Raw genomic sequence first — 21556 nt, 5'->3', positions numbered from 1 at the left:
AGCTTCATCTTTACTGCCAAGTTCTGCCTGTGGGATTGAGAAAAGGAAGACTGATACTCATAAGGAGTATAGACTTTATGGGCAGTTAGATGGGACATTTTATTTTGCATCCAAGTTCAGCTGATTCCAGAAACAAGAATGAATGGGCTTTTGCTATACGATTAAGGTGCATCTTTTTCATTGTAGTTTTTTGATTCTGCACTCTATCTGCACTTTATTGTTACTAAAAAGTCCCTCCTTCCCTCCCTCCCAAAAAGTGGTTTCTCAGTCCTGTATACGCTTCCTAATTTAGTTTTATCTTATTTATTTGCCATTTATATTCTACTTTTCTTAAAAATAAATATTCCAGTGCATTCCATGGTTAAAGATAGACCTGAATTTTGGTCTCCCTATTCCCTACCCCAGTATTTTAACTACTATGCCATTCTGTCCTGTTCAGACCATGCACCAGATCAATTCTCAATAAAACTCTTTATTAAGAACTATTTACAAGCAGTAAATCCTTAAGTAAGGAGACTGGAATAATCAAGGCTAGACAATGTAGTAAGGCAGCACTAGGTATTATCTGGAAGGAAGGCTAGATCCCACTGGAACACGAGGACTGGAGGCAGCAGATCTCGAACTGGAGTAAATCTGGAACAACACGACATGGAATGGCCAACTCAATGGATCAGGATGCAAACTACAATCACCCAACGGAACATGGAATCTCAGGCACTTGACTCGAACTTGGAACAAGGCTGGACTCAGATGGAATCACCGGACTGGGCTGGATCTCTGAAGGAGACGAGTAGGAACATGACTTGGAATGTAGTACTGAGCTGGACTCAGCAGGGAGCCCTGGACTGGGCTGGATTCTCTGGGCAAGAGACTCAAAGGAAGGATTGGAACTCGGAACTCAACTTGACTCAGCTGAAAATCCCAGACTGGGCTGGATTCGCTGGACAGGAGACCTGGAGCAAGGGTTGGAACTCGGAATACTGCTTGATTTAGCTGGAATCCCCGGACTAGACTGGGTCTGCTGGGCAGGAGGCTTGGAACAAGGCTTGGAACTCAGAACTAGGCTGGACTTGGTGGGAAGCCCCAGACTGGACTGGATTCGTTGGGCAGGAGATTGGGAGCAAGGCTTAAAACTCAGAACTAGGCTGGGTTCTGCTGGAAGCACCATGGGTGCCAAGAACTCAGATCCTGAGCAAGGCGAACAACACTCCCCAAAATTCGCAGGGGTTTGCGAAGAGTGGCTGCAGTAAACTGCTGATGGGCGGCGGCATGAAAAACCCTTGGCTCGGTTGCTCTGCTGAAGGCAACGCAAGCTCTCAAGGCTGGAGGGAAGGCGCTGGCTGCGGGGCTTGGGCGACACTGGTTCCTCAGATGCAGTGGGCACGAAGATCCCTTCCTCAGAATTCAAGGCTGGCGCTGCTTCTTCATCGATCACAGACGCTGCTTCTGATGTCGGTAGGGAATCTTCTTCTGAAGCTGCAGGTCTAGATGATAGCATGCTCCGGCAGCATGCTGTCTGCGCTGCTGCCTTTTATCCCGATCCTTGGCATGCTTGGAGTCTCCTGCAGCCAATTCGGCTGCTTTTTCCTTTGCACACTTTTCAGTGCATCTCTGGTGCATGCTGATTGGAGTATTCAAATCCCCCTCCGGATCTTGCCCAATCTGCATCGTGGATTCTTCCCACTCTGCTGGGTTGTGCTGGAGTTTCGTTTCTCCAATTCCAAGCCCGATAGGTTTATAATTCCTCCTCTGACTCGGAAAGTGAAACCGAATCCGAGTCAGAGGCAGGCCTGGTCCTGACACATACTGACCTGAACTTTCTTGCACTGGTGAACAGTTGAGCGCAACTACTGCAGATGCATCTTCACTCTAATGGGATAAAAAGTGCTGTTCACTCCAGGATAAGAGGCAGTGGTTGGTAAAAGAAAACAGCCTCCATATCAACTAATTTGAGACACTTGTGGTCCTCAAAGCACTTGAAATATTTAAGAAATCCCTCATACATCTTGTTGTACAACAAATAGCTAATATCTTTCCATACAGGGTGGGATAAAGTCTGTACTGTATCTCTACTTCACTTTACTCTGGAAATGTTGAGAACAGTGCATTCCCCCAGAGCATCTTTTTAGTTGCAATCCTTTCCCCTTCTTGGGGAAGGAAAATCTACAACTGGACTCTCTTTGATGTTCCCCTTGAGTCCCCCACAAATAGAGCTTGAACCAAACAGTCCCTCAAATTCCTTTCAAGAGATGCAGACATTCTTCCATTGACCTCTTCACCAGACATATCAACCATGAGTTTTGTCTGTATTGCAGTAGGGTGGGCTTTGGCTAAGTGTGCATTTATGGAGATGCATTTATTGGCTATGTTGGGGATTTGTTTTAACTGATTTCACAAATCTTGTTACTAATCTGGAAAGTGGCCATGATCTCCTTAGAGACAATATCAACTGTATCCTGACCAGCTCAAGGCTAGACAGTCAATCCTTATTATTCATGATTCCATATTTGTGAATTTGCCTACTCACTAAAATTTATTTGTAACCCCAAAATCAATACTCATGGTGCTTTCATGGTCATTCATGGACGTGTGAAGGGCAGTAAAAAAATTGAGTCACCCAATGTGCACGTTCCTGGCTAAGGTCGAAGAAGGTGACGCTCTGCCTTCTTATTTCAGCTCATACTGTAAACAAGTATCCTGTATTTCCCCTAAAAGCAATGGTTCAGTATTCACTAATTCAGCATTTGTGACAGCTTTATAGAACATAACTACTGTGAATAAAGAGAATCAACTTTATTTGACACCAGGCCTGCTGATCCTCTGACTGACTACCTGGAGAATTCATTAGCAGCTAGATACTAAGCAAAGATCTAGGACATCTTGTTCATGGTTCAGCCATCCTTAAAGCATATTATCTTCTGAGTCCAAACCTACTTGTATTACAGCAGTGTGATTACCAGTTTGGAAGGGGACATTTAAGCCTTCAAGTCCAACATCCTGCTCAGGGCAGGATTCTAAATTAAACCATTCCTAACATATGGCTGTTTTAGTTTCTACTTGAACATATCCAGTGATAAGGAGACCACAGTTTTTCTGGGTAGTTGCCCTTACTGCTAGGAAGTTTTATTTTTTAATGTTCATGAAATGTTCTTTATTGTAACAAATCAATTATTCTGTGTCTTCACTTCTATATGGCATCCTTTCAGGTACCTGAATTCTGTAAGAGCCATCAGTTTTCTTAGTGTTAAATATTTACAGTTGCTTCTAGGACTTAATTTCTTTATTTTTTCCTGAGCCTGTTCCACTTCGTTTGAATTTTTTAAAAGCGTGTTATCCAGATTTGGATGCAATATTTCTGGTGTGGTATGATCAACCCAGAGTAAGCAGAACAATTACTCCCAATTTTTCAGAAACTATTTTTTTATTTTTATTTTATTAATTTATTTTCTAGCCCGCCTTTACCTGGAATATATAGTCTACATTTTATTTTATTTTATTTATATATATATGTATTTATTTAAACGATTTCTATAGCCAGCCATATTATAACCACTACCCTAGGTGGCTCACAAAACAATAAAAATAAAAAAATCCCAAAAACTACAATAAAAACAATAAAAACCCATAGCACCCTGTGGCAACCCTCTCCCACACATCACCATACCATCTTGCTGGGCTCATCCTACCATAACACTTGTGGGAAAAACCAGTTCTTCAAGGCCTTCCAGAAGGCAAGGAGGGTGGGGGCCTGCCAGATCTTGGGAAGGAGGATGCTCCACAGAGCAGGAGAGGCTACAGAGAAGGTGTGCTACTTAGGTCCTCCTAGAAGACAGCATTTAAGAGAGGGGATCTGAAGCATGCCTGACCCTATCTGACCACTCTATTTGATATTTTTGGCAGCTGCATCACTCTGCTGACTCATATTAAGGTTGTAATCTCCTTTTATTTCAAGATTTATTTTTCACAAGTACTATTGCAAATACATGTATCCCCCATCCTGTACTTGTGCATTTGATTTTTGTTTCTTAATTGAAGAATGTTGCTTTTGTTTCTGTTAAATTTCATGCTATTGTTCTCAGCCCACTTCTCTCATCTACTAAGATTGTCACAAATTTTATTTCTGTTTTGTAAGGTACTAGCTATCCCACCCAATTTTATGTTGTCTGCAAACCTGATAAATATTCCCTCCACTGCCTCATACAGATTGAAGAGTAGAGAATCCAGGACTGAGCCGTACGGCACCCCACTCAGTACTTTCCCCCACTGTTGATGAACTCTTCATTAGTATAATTCTGAGACAACATAATTGTCATACCATTAGATAGGTGGCTATCTGAGCAGAATGTTGTGGCCTGTGTTGTCTAATTCCTTGCTGATTGCTGATATGGTGTTCACAATTCATCTCTTGTTATGGATGGAGGACCTGTTCATTTCTTCCATCTGAATTGCTTTAGCTTCCACCTCAGCTTTTCATGTTCCAGCTGATGTGCAGAGTATTGATGCCTTTGAACTTTGGTGTTGAAGGAGAATCCTGAGAATACTGGGGACAGCCAAGAATAAACTGATGGATCATTGAACAAATCAACCCAGAGTTCTCACTTGAGGCACAAATGACCAGGCTTGAATTATTTATTTATTTTCTATCCCGCCTTTATTATTTTTATAAATTACTCAAGGCGGCGACCATACCAAATACTCCTTCCTCCTCCTCTTTTCCCCACAACAACAACCCTGTGAGGTGAGTTGGGCTGAGAGAGAGTGACTGCCCCAAAGTCACCCAGCTGGCTTTCATGCCTAAGGCAGGACTGAATTATCCTACTTCAGACACATTATGCGAAGACCTAGCTCTCTGGAAAGGGTCCGAATGCTGGGAAAGGTGGAAGGAAAGAGAAAAAGAGGACGATCAGCAGCAAGGTGGATGGACTCAGTTACAGTGGTGATGAGTGCCTGAAAGACCAGGTTAGGGATGTGTCCTCATAGAGATCTGTCTATGTGGTTGCTAGGAGTCCAAAACAGCTTCATGGCACATAATCGGTCAATCAATCAATCAGAATGCCTGACTCCATCCTAGACTTTCTATCTGGATCTTTCTGTTAATGCAGGTATTTGAACCAACCTCCATCCTCCTGCCTGGAAAGTAGCCTTCTGGTTGCTGTAACCTCCATAAAAAGAACTATGTTGTAACCTCCATAAAAAGAACTATGCTGTAACCTCCATAAAAAGAACTAATTGTTTCATATTTGGACCCAATTTACTTTACCTTCCACCAGGGCCAAATTGTGTTATAATGCATTCTAATTTTTTTCTATGTAAATGTATCTCAGATTTTCATTTTAATTAGGATGCAGTTTTGCTGGCCTTCATTTTAGACCCTTGGAACATTCTCTCCTTGTTTTCGATAACAGGGACTTTTCTAATGGGAATGGCACCATTTCCAAATTACTTCTTCTCCTTTGTTAGGACAAGCCATGGGAAGAGGACTCTCTTGTCTAAGTGGCTGATATCAAAAATTAAAATTGGCTATGAGTTTACCCATTTCCATGCTGGAAGAGTATTAGAGGATACTCCATATACCTATAATTATTTTCTTAATGTGTTCATATATGATCTAACCATCTCCCTCTTAGCTAATTATTCTTTCTTTACTTATCCCCTTCACTTTTAAAATTAAAATTGGCTATGAGTTTACCCATTTCCATGCTGGAAGAGTATTAGAGGATACTCCATATACCTATAATTATTTTCTTAATGTGTTCATATATGATCTAACCATCTCCCTCTTAGCTAATTATTCTTTCTTTACTTATCCCCTTCACTTTTAGACCACTGTGATGTTCACTGGAACCAAAGTGAAATCTGGGCTCCCATCAAAAATATGTTTAAGTCTACAAATATTTGACTATAGATTTCTTGGAATAGGGGTAGCCCAGGTCTGTTGTACAAGTACAGTTCCACTTGTGCAGGGATCAAGTTCACCATAGAGACTGAGGAAGAAAACAAACTTCCATTCCTCAACATCCTGATCACCAGACAGAACAATGGTATGCTGCAAACCCAAGGTTACAGAAAATGGACACCCTGACCAACTTTTAAACTTTAAACTACTCCACAGCTTCAAAATCAATTGCACATGAACCCTCAGCAACAGAGCAGAAACACACTGCAGCTCACCAATACTCAGAAAACCAGAATTTTATGTCCAGAATATTCAAGAGCAGCTACCCTCCTAATTTCATAAAAAAATGAAACAACAGAAAGACACCCCAAGAACATCTATGATAACACGCCCATATGTATCAAAATTCATCAGAACACATTAGTAGACTGTTTCAGTGACTGGGCATTATAGTGGCTCACACACCCATGAAAACACTACAAAAAATTCTATGCCAACCAAAACACTGCACACCCCACCAAGATAGAACTAATGTGATATACAAAATTAACTGGCTGGAATGCAACCAGCACTATGTAAGACAAACAGGATGCCACCTGTATTAAAGAATTAACACAAAACTGCAGTAAATAACCAAGATGGAAAATATCTAACAGCCACCTATGCCCTTAAAACTAATACACATTTGACTGGGAGAATATTGAAGTCATAGATCACACAAGCAGCAAGAAAGCCAGAGAATTCCTAGAAGCTGGCACTCAAATAAACGGGTCATTAATAAATCCATTGAGCTGGTTACAATCTACCACTCAGGCACCTGATCCAAAACACCCACAACAGGTGAGGAGGATCAATCAAAATAGAGATAACACCACTCCCAACAGCTACTTGATCAATACCTCCCAGGAAACCTCCAACCACCAATCAACCCCTCTGAGTTCAAATCTTATACAGACTATAAATACTGCAAGGCAACTTTTCCTTCTGAACTGCTGCCATAAGGAAGCATTGCAGAGATGTTGGGTGAGAAATCTGCAGAAAACCTGATTAATGTCAAGGTATTGATCTTCTGAAGCTTGGAGAACCCAACCACAAGGTATGTTGCGCAGATGAAAACACATGGGTGAATTCCCAGATGACAGCTAAAAAAATTTCCCAGATCTTTTTAGTTTGTGTAAAGCAACACATTTCAGAAACAGCCAGCCAAGAACAGTGGAATAGCATGGGCTAGTTGAAAAATTCTGATTACCACTGCATGGAAGTATGTCCTTTGTCTCTCAGTGGAGCTTTCCATAAGCAATTATTCCTTTGTATGTGGTACAGAGATCTTCTGAACCTGTTTCTCTCACATCTTTTCTGTTAGGGAATGCTGAAGTTTTATTCTCAGCCGCATGATAGTCAGCTCTGTTAATTATTGTTGGATTTAGTTTTGAATATATGCAAATTTGAGTGCACTGTATGCTGAAATCCTTTACTCCTTTTTCACTTGTATGTTTTTGTATTTTTAATTGTGCACACATTTAATCAGTGTTAGCTTTCTGACCCAGTGTTTCTCAGCGTTGGCCACTTTAAGATGTGTGGACTTCAACTCCCAGAATTCCCCAGCCAGCAATTGAGAAACACTGTTCTTCCCAAAATCATACTATTTAAGGTGTTTATCTTGCTGATAAGTAGATCTTGGGCTCTATGTCTCTTGGTAGTGGCACATACAAAACAGGACAGAGTTTTGCATTTTTAATAATATTGAACAGCCAGGAATTTCAACAGTTGTTGAACCTGTCCAACAAGATTTGCCTTGTGAAAATCCTTTTTCTATACAATTTGTAAAAATAGTTTTCCAATATTAAGTCTAGTGGAAAAGCAGATGTAGCTTAAACACTGTTGTCCTTCCTGTATCGGTTATGTAGAGTCTTAATCTATATAAGATATACATACTCATACATAACTGTCTGCAGTTCTTTCATTATTGAGAGGGTTAAAGCAGTTAGGAATCCAAATGGAGCTATTTTATCCTATGTCTCATGAGCCCTCATTTGCAAGTTGCTATTTTCCGAACCCTGGGTCCAAAGCTGCATGTTGGTACAACTTCATGGAAAAAGCTCTCATTTAGATATGTTTTAAATTAATAGCTATATAGTTAGCCAAGGAATCATTCTTAAATGGAGTTACAAATGAGTTTCAATAGAACCAAGAAGAATAGATGATTGGCAAAATCTACCACGGTTCCACCTGTGACTCTGCATAAATTGCCTTTTTTTCTAACCTTTTTTGAATTTCTGTTCTACATTTCTCTGTAATTAGCACAATTTTCCTCGCCTTCCCATAAAAGCTTCCAATTATCGTAAAGAAATTATGAACAGAGAAAACAAAGACTTATCACTGATGTGCATATAATTACTCTTATTTTGCTTAGGCATTTATATTCCTGGTGTTCATATACATATTGGTGCTGCTATATACTTCCACGCATCATTTTGAATATAAACCAGAAGTTTATTTGAAGCCTAGTGTTTATTAAAATTTCAGTGCATTTATTATAGGATTTCTACTTACGAAGCTGTATTTGTATTCTTTTAAGGTCAGATTTTCAAACCACTTTTTCCCCAGTCCCCAAATGAGAAAGTTGTTTGGTGCATCAAGAGTTCTTTCTATTCTATTTTCAAGCTTGTCTGCAACCATAACAGATAGAAGCTTGCTATTCTAGTATGAAAAGTGAAGCATTAATGACAGCTAACAGATACAAAAGATCCTGGAAAACTTTGTTATTTGCTTCAGTTCTTACAGAATATGTTGAACAACATTTAAATGTCTCCCGAAGCCAATATTTTCAAAGAAAAACCAGTTCCAATCTTAAGTGTTTTCATTGCATTGCGATTACCATATGCCACTCTGGTTTGTGATGTTTATTTGTTTTTAATATTTCATACCATCACTACTACTAAAATACTATGAATCATTCTGGAGTTGGGCATTTAGACTATGTATGTTGGCCTCTTGGTGGCCATTCAAGAGCCAGTAGGATTTAGGATTCATTCATTCAGGAGTCATTCATTCATTCATTCATTCAGGAGCCAATAGGATTTAGGACTCAGAGACAATAGGCTCAAACCAGGGTGAAATACCCCCCCCCCAGTAAAAATAAGGATTGAATAAATAGTAAGAGGGTTAACAGATAAAAATATGCAGATCCACACTCCTTCAGCTTGCCAGGAACCCCCAGAATGGCAGCAGAAGGACCCCTTGGAGCTGATAGTTGTGCAACATCCTCGTAGGATTTGAGTCCGAGCCAAGATTCCAACTACATGGGGCCTTTTGCCACCTTTTTATATAGAGACAGTGAAAGAAGAGACCAAGTATGAACAAGAACACCTGGAGATGGCTTGGCAGCACATCTTAGGGACTTATTTGTAACTTTAGTCAATGGACCTTCTGCCAAAGATATTTGTAGGGAAGACAGGGTGCCTAGCAGACGACACCTGGGGATGGTCTGATGACATATCTGTTCAATACCTTCGAAACCGAGATAACTCTTTGCTAAGAAAATGTTTGTGAGAACGTTGTGTCTAATATGCCGCTGTTGTTCCTTCTCCCCTTAGCAGGTGTTAGATTAGGGAGCTAGCATTGTTTTCTTTATCTTAATTGTAGAAATACAATTGTATTTTAAGAATTGTAGCAGAAATACAGATAAGAGGCAAGCAAGAGTGATTAACAATACAATGATAAATCCATGAAGCTAGCTAAGTAATTTTTTCTAAGCACAAATGTGGACTTCAATTCCCAGAATTCCCCAGCCAGCAATTGAGAAACACTGTTCTGCCCAAAATCATACCATTTAAAGTGTTTATCTTGCTGGTCAGTAGATCTTGGGCTGTATGTCTCTTTGTAGTGGCATGTACAAAACAGGACAGAGTTTTGCATTTTTAATATTATTGAACAGCCAGAAAATTCAACAGGTTGAACCTGTCCAAAAAGATTCACCTTGTGAAAATCCTTTTTCTATACAATTCGTAAAAATAGTTTACAAATAATACAAATTTCTCGCTAAGTTACAGACAATTTGCCCCAGTTCTGCTAAATAACCATTCCTACAGAGGAATTTCTTTTATGCGCAAAGGGAAAAAAAGGATCCACACCATTATTTTCTTTCCAATTTTCCACAGCAGCCTAGATATTTGATGGGTGAATGGATAAATGAATGAATGTGCAAAATGATATACATTTATTTGCTAGTTGAGACTAAATATTGAGAGCTTGAGAATTCTGATTTGTGTGTGATGTTGGCTTTCTAGTTGGAGATGTTGATTACCCATATCTTTTGCCTTCCAGTCTGTGGATTGCAACAGTGCAAGTGACATGGAGGACCATATGACTGTTTTGCTCTCCCTCAGGAATAGTTTGCAAGCCTGTAAGTTGAGGGTGGAAGGGTAATCAGTTCCTGACCAATAAAAGTTATGAATGTGTCTAAAATCCATGTAAGATGCTATTCATAAATATCTGTGCCATGTCTAATTTGGCCCCAGATTAACAACTGGGTATTTTTTTTTTCCTTTTCTATATTAGCTGTTAAGAACCTCATGTGGCGCAGAGTGGTTGGCAGCAGTATTGCAACCAAAAACTCTCCCCACGACCCGAGTTCGATCCCAGTGGAAGCTGGATTCTCTGGTAGCCGGCTCAGGTCGACTCAGCCTTCCATCCTTCCGAGGTGGGTAAAATGAGTACCCAGCTTGTTGGGGAAGGTGATGACTGGGGAAGGCAATGGCAAACCACCCCACTCTAGTCTGCCAAGAAAAGTCGTGAAAGCGGTGTCCCCCCAAAGGGTCAGACATGACTCGGTGCTTGCACAGGGGACCTTTCACCTTTCACATATTAGCTGTTACAGAGCACCCAACCCTCTTCAGTTCTTTGAAATAATTTATATTTTCTAGTACAGTGGCCCAACATAAAGTCTCCTGGATCAAAGAAAATGCATTTTCTAAGCCAATTTATTTTTCTAGGCTTGTCTTTTTGTAATAGTTTATGCTAGATTCCATATGGCATCTGGATAAATGGAGGAAGTATTTGACTTTATAATGTTTCTACAATCCAGTTTATTTCTCTTCCCTACCCCTCGATGCTTCATTTAATACATATATCAACTGCTTTGGGTTAAGCCCTTGGGTTTGCAAGTAAATTACTGTAAATCACAAATAATTGATATTCACCACTCCAATAGCAATTTCACACTATGGTTAAACCCTGTTACATTCCCCTCACACTCTCCAAGGATTTCAAGTATCTTGGAATATTTATTCCATGCAAACTATTTTAAAGTGACTCATTTTCTGAATGCTAAGTATTGTAGGATTCTGTAATTTTTTTCCCCACTTAATTTTTCCCATGAGAATGGAAAATGCTGAAATTCCTCTGAGTTTTCAAAAGGATGGATTTTAATTAACTGTCCAAAGAGAGGTTTGATAGCATGTACTGTTTAGATTCAAGTGGTGTTAATATATTCCTACAAAACACCTTCATGATGACTTCTCTGTAATAGTTTCACCGGAGATGTGTGAATCTATATAACTCTTATTTAACAATACTTTTTAACAAATAATTTGATTTTTTTCTTCGTTGTTTGAATTTCCTGATGCACAATATTTATACATATGTTACATGAGAGTCAGTTTGGTCTAGTGGTTAAGGTGCTGGGCTAGAAACCAGGAGGCTGAGAGTTCTAGTGCCGCCTTAGGCATGAAAGCCGGCTGGGTGACCTTGGGCCAGTCCCCCTCTCTCAGCCCAAGAGCCAATCAGGTGTAGCAGGAGAGTTCTAGCCCCGCCTTAGGCATGGAAGCTGGCTGGGTGACCTTGGGCCAGTCCCTCTCTCTCAGCCCAACTCACCTCACAGGGTTGTTGTTGTGGGGAAAAGAGGAGGAAGAAGGAGTATTAGGTATGTTCTCCACCTTGAGTTATTTATAAAAATAAGGCAGGATAAAAATAAAATATTCATAATAATCTCTTTGGACAATTTTCTGTTGAAAACGTGAAGTAAGGATATCAAAATCTACATGTTTCTGGAAAAGCTGAATGATACAAACTGTCCTATAAAGCTGCTTTTAGATGGGAAGGAATTGCACTTGATGTCTTTGTGATCCAGTCTTAATTACATGATTTTTTTTAATATATTGTTCTTCTGTTGATGAGTCATAGCCTGACGATAGGTAGATTGCTTTTGTGATACTGCAGTAAAGTAAAAGTGTCTGGTGGAAGAACCACTTTGAAGCTGTGGTAATTATGCAGTTACATCAAATAGATTAAAAAACAGAAGAGAGAAATTTAAGATCTACTACACATTGATTACAAATGTGTACAGTTTCTGCTCTAATTTAATTGCTCTAACTCCCTCTGCTTCCCAGCCATCTTGATACCAAAATACAGTACTCTTATGATGTGGTGACACAAGCTCCACCCTCTCACTCTCACCTAAAGCAACCAAATCACTTTGAAGATACAACATAATGTTATTGGCATGCAATCAATAAACAGTCTATATATATACACTGGACTCCCAGAAAAGCTTTGGCACTTTGCTAAGCAGCCATGAGCAAAGGCAGAACAAAGAGCTTATATACCTTTGGCCTACTACACTGCAAAGACAAGACAAAGGAAAAAGGCAGACTCAATTCTACCAAGTACAGTTACAACAAATGCTAGGAAGGGTTTTACATGAAATGACTCAGAATGCAAGACTATTCACTGGTGATAAATAATACCTAATGACTTATGTTCATTCAAGGTGGAATTTTACAACAGCCTGGGATAGCTATGTAAATATCAGAAGAGTGCTACATATTTCCATTGGTATTCTGCTCTAAAATATATTAGTCAATATTATACCTTTTGATTTTCTATTCCTTAATAAGAACTGGAATAGCAAAATCTAAGAAGTTTGTTAGAGAATCCTAACTTCTCATCTTAACTACTTTTCAAGGTTAGGATCATTTGGACATCTGGGAAGAAATGGCAGACGGAAGACAGCTCTGTGAAAAGCAGAGCCAATTACTGCAACAGAATGAAGAACCAGCGAGTAGACCAGCTCTTTGATAATTCTTGAGATCACCCACAAGTGCTCCAGACAGCTGCTCCTCACAAGGTGACCACAAGATAGCAGTCTCTGGCAGGTTTAGAGCTCTGAGAGATGAGAAAATAGTGATCTTGCTCAAACTGCGGTCGGCACCTTTGAAAGGACACTACGGTCGCATACTTCCTTTTCTAATGACTTTCAGAAATTGCTTGTTAACTGCTTTTCAGCTGTTGGAACCCTTTGGATTGACAGGTTTGACAGCACCAGGTAAGTTTCCATCAATCCTTAGTGAAGGAAACTTCTAACTACAAGTTTAAGAACTTAAAAAAAAATTTTTTTTTGGAATGAACAGCAAAAGGGTGATTAAAACTTTGATCTTAGAAAGTTACAAACAGACTAAATATCCAGATAAATTTGATAAGATTTTGGAATTAATACTTTCCATGGGAAAATCGTTTGTTTTGAATTTGTTTTAAAAAAATAATAAGATTTTAAAAATTGGACACTAGAGGAAACTAGAGGGAACTAAAGATTATAATTAAAGAAGAAAAACACTCAAATTCAGCTTAAAATTATAGAATGAAGCAAAATATTTTAACATTGGATGTATTGAAGGATATTTTTGAACAGTGGACCCAGACGTTAATTTTAATAATGTCTGCCTCGATAATATAGACTCTGTCTAAAAGATGTTATGGAAGAGGAACAAGTTTTACCTGACAAGGTCAAGACTGAGTTGAAAGTGGATTTAAAATGACAGGCTACAAGAATGGTATGGAAAAAAGATGCTGCACTGGACATGCAAAAGAAATCTGCTGATGTCTTAATAATTAAAAGGGATATACACACAACAAACCAAGAGAGTGACCTGGATAATTTTCCTATGTTGGATTTACAAAAGAGGCTTGTTAAAGTTTTGAAGTATTTTGTGAGAAGGGACAAAGAAAAAATGAAAGGAAATAAAGTTCTATGACATTATTTGAAGGGACTGAAGATGAAAGGAAGGAATATAAAGTAAAAGGAAGGAATATAAAGTTGGTTTATATGATCAAGGTTAAAATAGATACATTGTTATCTTTCATAACCCTTAATGGACTTTTGCTGATATCAGGACTGAAATTACAAGCTTTATGATTTGTTTATAGAGAAGGGAAGAAGAGATCATTTGTATTTTAAGAGAAGGTGATAAGTTACTAAAATTGTTTATACTTGTGGTGAAGGTGGGAAGCCACTTCTTTATATATTTCTTTTTTTCCTTTATTATATTCTTATTTTTTCTTTTTTTTCCTTCTTCTTTTCCTTTTTCTTTCTTTTGTGCACCTTCTCTTTCTTTTTATTCTTTTTTTTTCAGTTTGTATTAGTTTTTACTGTTGTAATTATAATCTTTAATAAAATTACTATTTAAAAAAAAGGTTAGGATCATATCTGAAATTGAGAAGAGAATGAATTTTAGGTCAGTTGAAGAATATCATGTGCCTGCGTCCTAATATGATAATGCAGTAGAAAACTCACATCGTGGTGTAATAGGATTTTCTAGAGTGCAGATTGGAAAGTTCTACTATGTCTATGTTTTTTATTAAAGTATTACAATTTGCTTGTTTGCCCAGTTAAGAGGAGCAAGTTACGCACTTGCATTTGACTCCATGCTTTCATCCAGCAAGTCTTGCCTTTGTTTAAGTTTCCATCCATTCTGCCTGTCTCAGCATTTCCGGTCCTACCATTCATTGTTCATTTGACCTATGTAAGAGAAAAATTAAAGAGCTGTGCATGTTTATCAGGAACTGCTGCTGAAGAGAAATAAAAAAATGGATAGAAAGTGAAGAGTTGGCAGTAGAAAGGCAGATTTAGGAACAGCTTTGCATGAAAGTTGAAGCAGAAACTAGAATAAATTTGATAGTCTAAAGGAAAAGGAGGAGTGAATAGATCAAGGGAGGAAAAAGGACCAAGCCTTGTCATACCTAAAGAGGAGAAATGACAACTGAAGCAGCCGTTGGAAAAAGGGAAGACCTGAGAGTGGCAGTGTAATGGAATCCTCAAGAGGAGAGGAGGCTGAGCAGGCTGGAAGATTTTACCTTGAAGTTTAATTTGCATTCCCTTACAAATTCTGTTGGAATCATACAGGTGAACAAAGGAGATACTTCCTGAGGCTTAAACTGTGGCTCATCAAGGCTGCATGCATCTTACAGTATGTAGATCGTTCTTTTTTGGGAGTGATGCATCTTGCATTATCTTTCCTGAGCACAACTTTGAATGGTTGCTATTATATAAGATACCGTATACAGTATGCTTAAAGAAGGAAAAGGGAACAAGGTCAGGCATGTCTGATTTCTTGGTGTTCCTGGTTTAAATGACTTAGGGACCATCTAAATCAGGGAAGACTATGCAGGCCCAGCTAAAACAGAGTTTGGATGCAGCAATTGGCTGGATGAGAACCAATATGCTGAAGCCAGAAGCAGAAGCTCTAGAGACGGGAATTTCCACTGTCATGGAATAAATCCTCTGTGAAGGACTTGTGGAATATTTATTGTGTAGCCTAGAAACCACGTAAGGCACTGATTTTCAGTACCTATAAAACTTTGTCTGAGCATGCCTGTATCTTTCAGTGGTTAAAAGGAGTAAGTTCAGTGAGATGTTTCAGTACAGGTAACTGAGGTGTAGTGTATCTATTTAAATAATTTCTTTAGCATATGTAATTGGTAGTGATGATTAAGTTTCTAGACGAAGTGTAGCAGCATAATATAGTTTTTTAGAGTATTACACACTGGAAGTTGAAGATGCTACTTTCCAAGAGTAGGACTATGGAATTTGGACTCAATCTTGCTTGTGGAGTCCTTGGTACTCTCTGAGCCTTGTTGTTTTCTTGCAGACGTTTCGCTGCCAGACTTGGCAACATCTTCAGTGCGAACCAAAGTACATGTAAGTAAGTAGGATCTTACTTACATGTACTTCAACAACACTCACTTCAAAGCATCTCTAAGATCAGACTGCAAACCAATATTCACATTTTAGGATTAGAATATTAAATGTTGTAAAAAAGTAAAGGTAAAGGTTTCCCTTGACGTAAAGTCCAGTCGTGTCCGACTCTAGGGGGCGGTGCTCATCTCGGTTTCAAAGCCGAAGAGCCGGCGTTTGTCCGTAGACACTTCCGTGGTCATGTGGCCGGCATGATGACACGGAACGCCGTTACCTGCCCGCTGAAGCGGTACCTATTGATCTACTCACATTTGCATGGTTTCGAACTGCTAGGTGAGCAGGAGCTGGGACTAGCAACGGGAGCTCACCCCGTCACACGGATTCGAACCGCCAACCTTCCGATCGGTAAGCTCAGCGCAGCGGTTTAACCCGCAGCGCCACCGCGTCCCATAAATGTTGTAGAAGAGTACAATAATAATTATGTTTCCAGGTGAGAACCAAGTTGATCTGATCTAACATTCCATCAGGGTATAGTCAGATGTTTCTTAAAATAACTGTATTTAACAAAGTTTCTTGAGCATTCAGTTACTGGCTTGAGGAGTATGTTTTTTTGGTCCATGAGTTAAGATTTTGGTTTGGCTATTAAATACAGTAACCCTTATTTTTTATTAGACAGCTTCTCTTTGTTTCAGAATGCAGTTCCTGAAACCCATCTAAATGATTTAATCACATGGCTCTTTACATAGATTTGCCTCATCTGGCAGCTAATTGAAAAGCATTTGTGGACCCCACTTTGGCAAAGGAAGCATTGTTTCCTTCTGTGTAATGATTTACATGCGGATGTTGTGGCTGTGACAGCTGAAGGTTACTCTTTTATTAATTGTTTTTTAAAGGGTTATAGTGACATACAATATTAATACGCAGTTTTCAATTTATAGATGCACTTTCCCAAAGAGTTAATCATCTTACTAGCTTACTACAAGATAATCAGTAGCACAGCAAGGAATATATGAATTTTATGACATTGCTGGATTTCTCTCTGTCTCGGGAGCTTCAGAATGGATGCACATGATAATGCATGCATTGCCACACAATGATTAATGGGGTGAGGTAAAGAAAGCCAAAAAAAAAATCTTTTCATTTCTTCACCTGCAGCCAATGTATGATGCTAGACATAAAATCATTGATGTTGTTGCCAAATTCCCAGGATCACATTATGATTTATTCAGACTCAGTCAGGACTAGGTCAGCCTTTTGAAAATGGTCATATTCAAGGAGACTTGCTAATAAATAAATAGAGCACTTTTCTTGTAAATAAAATCTAGTGTTTGAAATGAGATTTTTGCTTCCTTTGAAGAACTTAATAAGTTACTTTAATTTGTAAATTATGTGGGACCAATTGGCTTCTGAATCTGGTTTGTTTAAAGAACAAGCCATAGTTTGTAGCTACCACATAACAATAAATAAATCATGGTTAGAAATTGGATTTATTAACCAAGCCTTCTGGCAGAAGCCAAGTGTGACCCTTAGAGCAGCATGCATTGCCACAATCTTAGAATATTAGAGTTGGAATTTGGTGCAGGATTTGCTAAAGCATTTCAGACAGATGGCCTTCCAGCCTGTCTGCCATATTCCAGTGAAGGGAAATACACCACTTCACGAGCAATGTTCCCTCTAATTTCTGACATGCCGTGTGTGAAAAAAAACAACACTGTTTTGTGGAGCTTTTCCCAAACCAAGTACAAATTTGTGTATCACAATAAGCATGTAAAAGGAAATTACAAATACATGTTAAAATGTTTACATGTTTTTAGATAAAGTATAGAAACTAGAAAGTATAGTAGTATGTCACATACACTTACAGATTATAATATGAACTTGCTAGTCACTATACACTGAATTATTCCCACTCTAACAGAATTATTTTCATCAGGAAATATTTGCATATTAAAGAAGCAATTACAAGTTATTTATGAAAGTCCACAGGTTTTACAACTTTTCTCTGCAGTCTTTGGCATTTGTCCATTATAAGTTTTTTCAAGATCTAGTAATCTGCCATCTTGTTTATAGCTCCTCACACACATAATCATTTCCAAATGCTGAAGCTGTAATTGATTTCTCAATTAGACTACATTTTTTTATAGACTACATTAAACTAAATCCACACTCACAGTTTGTGCTAGATGTCATGAATGTTCTTCCAATATCAATCAACTTCACAAGATCCCTGAACAGTTCATCTGGAGATGCAAAAGACACCATCTCTCTCTCTCCCAGGTCCATGCTACATGGTGTATCGGGCAGTAAGGGTTCTCCAGCTCTTTCGGTCTTGGGCAAGTGTTTCGGCATCCTTCCATGTGATATGCAGTGCCTTCAGGTCTTGTGTCAGTGTTCTTCGCCATGTTATTCAAGGCTGTCCTTGTTGTTGTTTAGCATCAGGAGGAGTCCAACTCATTGCCACTTAAGGGATCTGGTTGTTCTCCAAGTGGAAGATGTGACCAACCTGGTCACATCAAAAGGCACCATACATGGGAAAATTGACAGAACTTTGCCTTCAAGTTGGTCATTGCAGAATAAATTAAAGTCATTGTATCACTCAACTATTGTTGATTCTTCAGCCAAAAAAAATTGTATTTTGCACAAAGAAACTTAATATTATCAATTCCAAAAGAGAAGCCACAGTTAGCAATTGATTCAATATCAAATACAAGCCAGGCTTAAAATTTCTCTTCTGGAAACTGTTCATCCAGGTGGACACACAGCAAGCAGATGTATAAATCTGATAAGAGGACTGGAAACTGCAGAACCAGTACCTTGTGATTCTGATAGGCCTTAGCTTTTTCACTTCATTGAACTGATCCTCCTAGGTATTGACTTCTTATATTGTTCCATTTGTCTCATGCTAGATGATGTGCCTTAAGAGGCATTGGACCCTTCTTCTGGAGAAGAAGTGACAACGAAGCTAGATCTGATAAAACGTCATTTAAAACTTTCAGAGCTAGCTTAAACTCAGAATTGTTTAGCTTCTTAAAGTAGCATTAAGCAACTGGGTCAATTTTCTTTTATTTGAAGATACTCTAACAGACGATCATAGTTTCAAAGAACAGCTTGAAGAGCAAATGTCTTGAATGCCACAGTATCAACAGTTTTCTTAAATTTAACCCTTTTTATACATCTCTTTTATAGATGTAGATCTATAGAACATTGAGAAGACAGAGAGGTTACTGAACTTACTTACATCAAAAGGTTTCAGATAATCTCAGAAGGTCTCAAAAAACATAATGGGTTTTTAATACATTATGAATGTTAGTTGATAATGTGCTGGCCATCTTTCTCACAACCTAACCAACTGGTTTTCCCCTCCTTTTCCTCCAGCCTCACCCCAATTTAAATCCTACATCAGTCTGGGCATCTGATGAAGGGAGCTGCAGCTTATTAAAGCTAATGCTTTTTAATATAATTTGCTAGTTGAAAAGGTGCCTAGAGTGGCTAGACTGAAGTAGGATGGCTACATGATGGCTGGGATGGAAGGAGATCACTGGAATGCTCTGTGATAGGCGTATGCCAATTCACCTAAAGTCGAAAGTGTATAAAATGATGGCCCGCCCAGTAGCACTGTATGGCACTGAGTTCTGGCCAACTACCCAAAGTGTTGAGCGCCCATTACATGCCATGGAGAAGCACATGCTCCACTGGTCATTAAGTCTTGACCATGTCAGCAATGATATGGTCCAGCAGCAGATGGGCATTGCACAAGTAACAGAGAAAATACAGGTAAAATGCCTACAGTGGTATAGCCACATTCTATGAGCAGCACCTGGCACTGCCACCTGCATCGCCTATCACTTTAACATTGATGGCGAATGCCCGCGTGGAAGACCAAAACAAAGGTGGCAGGACACAATTAATGCAGACATGAAAATCATCCAGTTGGACCTGTTTGCTGCATTTGATCGTGTGAAATGGCGTTTGTCGATCTGGAAAGCAGACCCTGCACCTGTGGAAAAATGCTAGGGTGATGAAGAAGAAGAGTTGAAAAGGTGCTACCAGACCCTTTCTGATTTTTTGCCATCATAGACTGACAAGGCTCTCCTCCTACAATGTCAAAAAGGAGGTAATTTTTGTCTGGCATGATTAATTTGTGACAAACCGATGCTGGATTGTATTAACTATTGCATTCTTGTCCAAAGGCTAACAAACAAACAACAAGCATACATAAAGCCAGTTTGGTCTAGAGTTAAGGCACCAGGCTAGAAACCAGGAGACTGAGTCCCACCTGAGTCCCACCTTAGGAACGAAAGTTGGCTGGGTGACTTTAGGCCAGTCACTTTCTTTCAGTCCAACTCACCTCACAGGGTTGTGTTGTGGGGAAAATAGGAGGAGGAAGGAGTATTATGTATGTTCACTGCCTTGAGTTATTTATAAAAATAATAAAGGTGGGATAAAAAAAAATATTTAAAAAATGCTGTTAAATAATTTGCTTAAGGATCTTGCCCAGTATAGACATAAAGTTGCCAGATCAGTAATTTCCCAGGTCGTTCTTCCCTTGAAGGTATGAACTTTTGCTCTCCTTCAGTCTTCTGGGACCTTGCCATTTTCTAGCATTTCTCAAAGATTATAATTGGCTGTTCTGTGATCACTTCTACTAGTTTCTATAGTACCCTAGGATGTAATTCATCTGGTTCTGAATTCATTAGTAGTGACGTTTTCTTTTAAGTCTCCTTGTCTGTGAGAAACTGCAGCTCTCTCCTTCCAGAAGTGGCACCAAAATTGCCAGCTAGGCTTTTGTTTCTTTTCTGAGGGAAGATAGACATAAAATATGAGCTAAGATGTTCTACATTTTCACAATCTCCCATTACCAATTCATCCCTTTTTCCTCACAACAGGCCTCCAACTTCCTTGCTTTTCCCTTTGTTTCTGATGTAGTTGTTTTGCTGTTTTGGACACTTTTTCTCAAGCCTCAATTCATTCTGCAGCTTTAGCTTTTCTGTTACAATGCCTACAGTTTCTGGTGACTGGTTGTACAGGTAGTTTTCACTTACCGACTGGCTGCTTAAAGGCTATTCAAAGTTAAGATGGTACCCCAAAAGTAGTTTTCTGACTGGGTAGGAAAACTACCCAGTAGTTTTCCAACTGACCATATTTCCTTGAGATAAAAACGGGACATTGGGGGGCCAGCTCATGGCTGCTGGGGTTGAGCTTGAAGGTGCCCATTGTCCTAACAGCCAGGAACCACACTGAGACAAGGAATAGGTCTCTAGTGTTTTATTACTGCTACATAACAGAAAATCCTAACAAACTGAAGAAGCGTGGGAAAAACCCAGACAGATAAACCCCAAAGGCTAAGGCGGGCCCGATCTGTGTCTCTTTGAATGGATACCTAATTCCTCAGTACTACGCATGCACTTTACAGCCTGGATGGGAGCCCCCTGCTCACCATCCTTACTCATGACATCACCCTCCCCTCCAGATTCTCATTCCATTTCAGCCCCCTCCCTTCCAGAGGCTTGATAAGAGTCGACGTCTCCTTCTAAGGTCTCATGGGAACTGGGCAAGGATGGAAAGTTTTCAAAGGAAAACTCCTCCAAGGATGAATCAGTGCTGCTCTCCAGATCTGATAACGCTTCTGGCCCAGGTGGCCGCTGCTGGGAAATAGCTAGATAATTAGAAGAGTCGTCCCCCCTCCCCCC

The sequence above is a fragment of the Candoia aspera genome, chromosome 2, assembly GCF_035149785.1.
Source record: "Candoia aspera isolate rCanAsp1 chromosome 2, rCanAsp1.hap2, whole genome shotgun sequence".
NCBI lineage: Eukaryota > Metazoa > Chordata > Lepidosauria > Squamata > Boidae > Candoia > Candoia aspera.
This window is presented reverse-complemented; position numbering follows the sequence as displayed.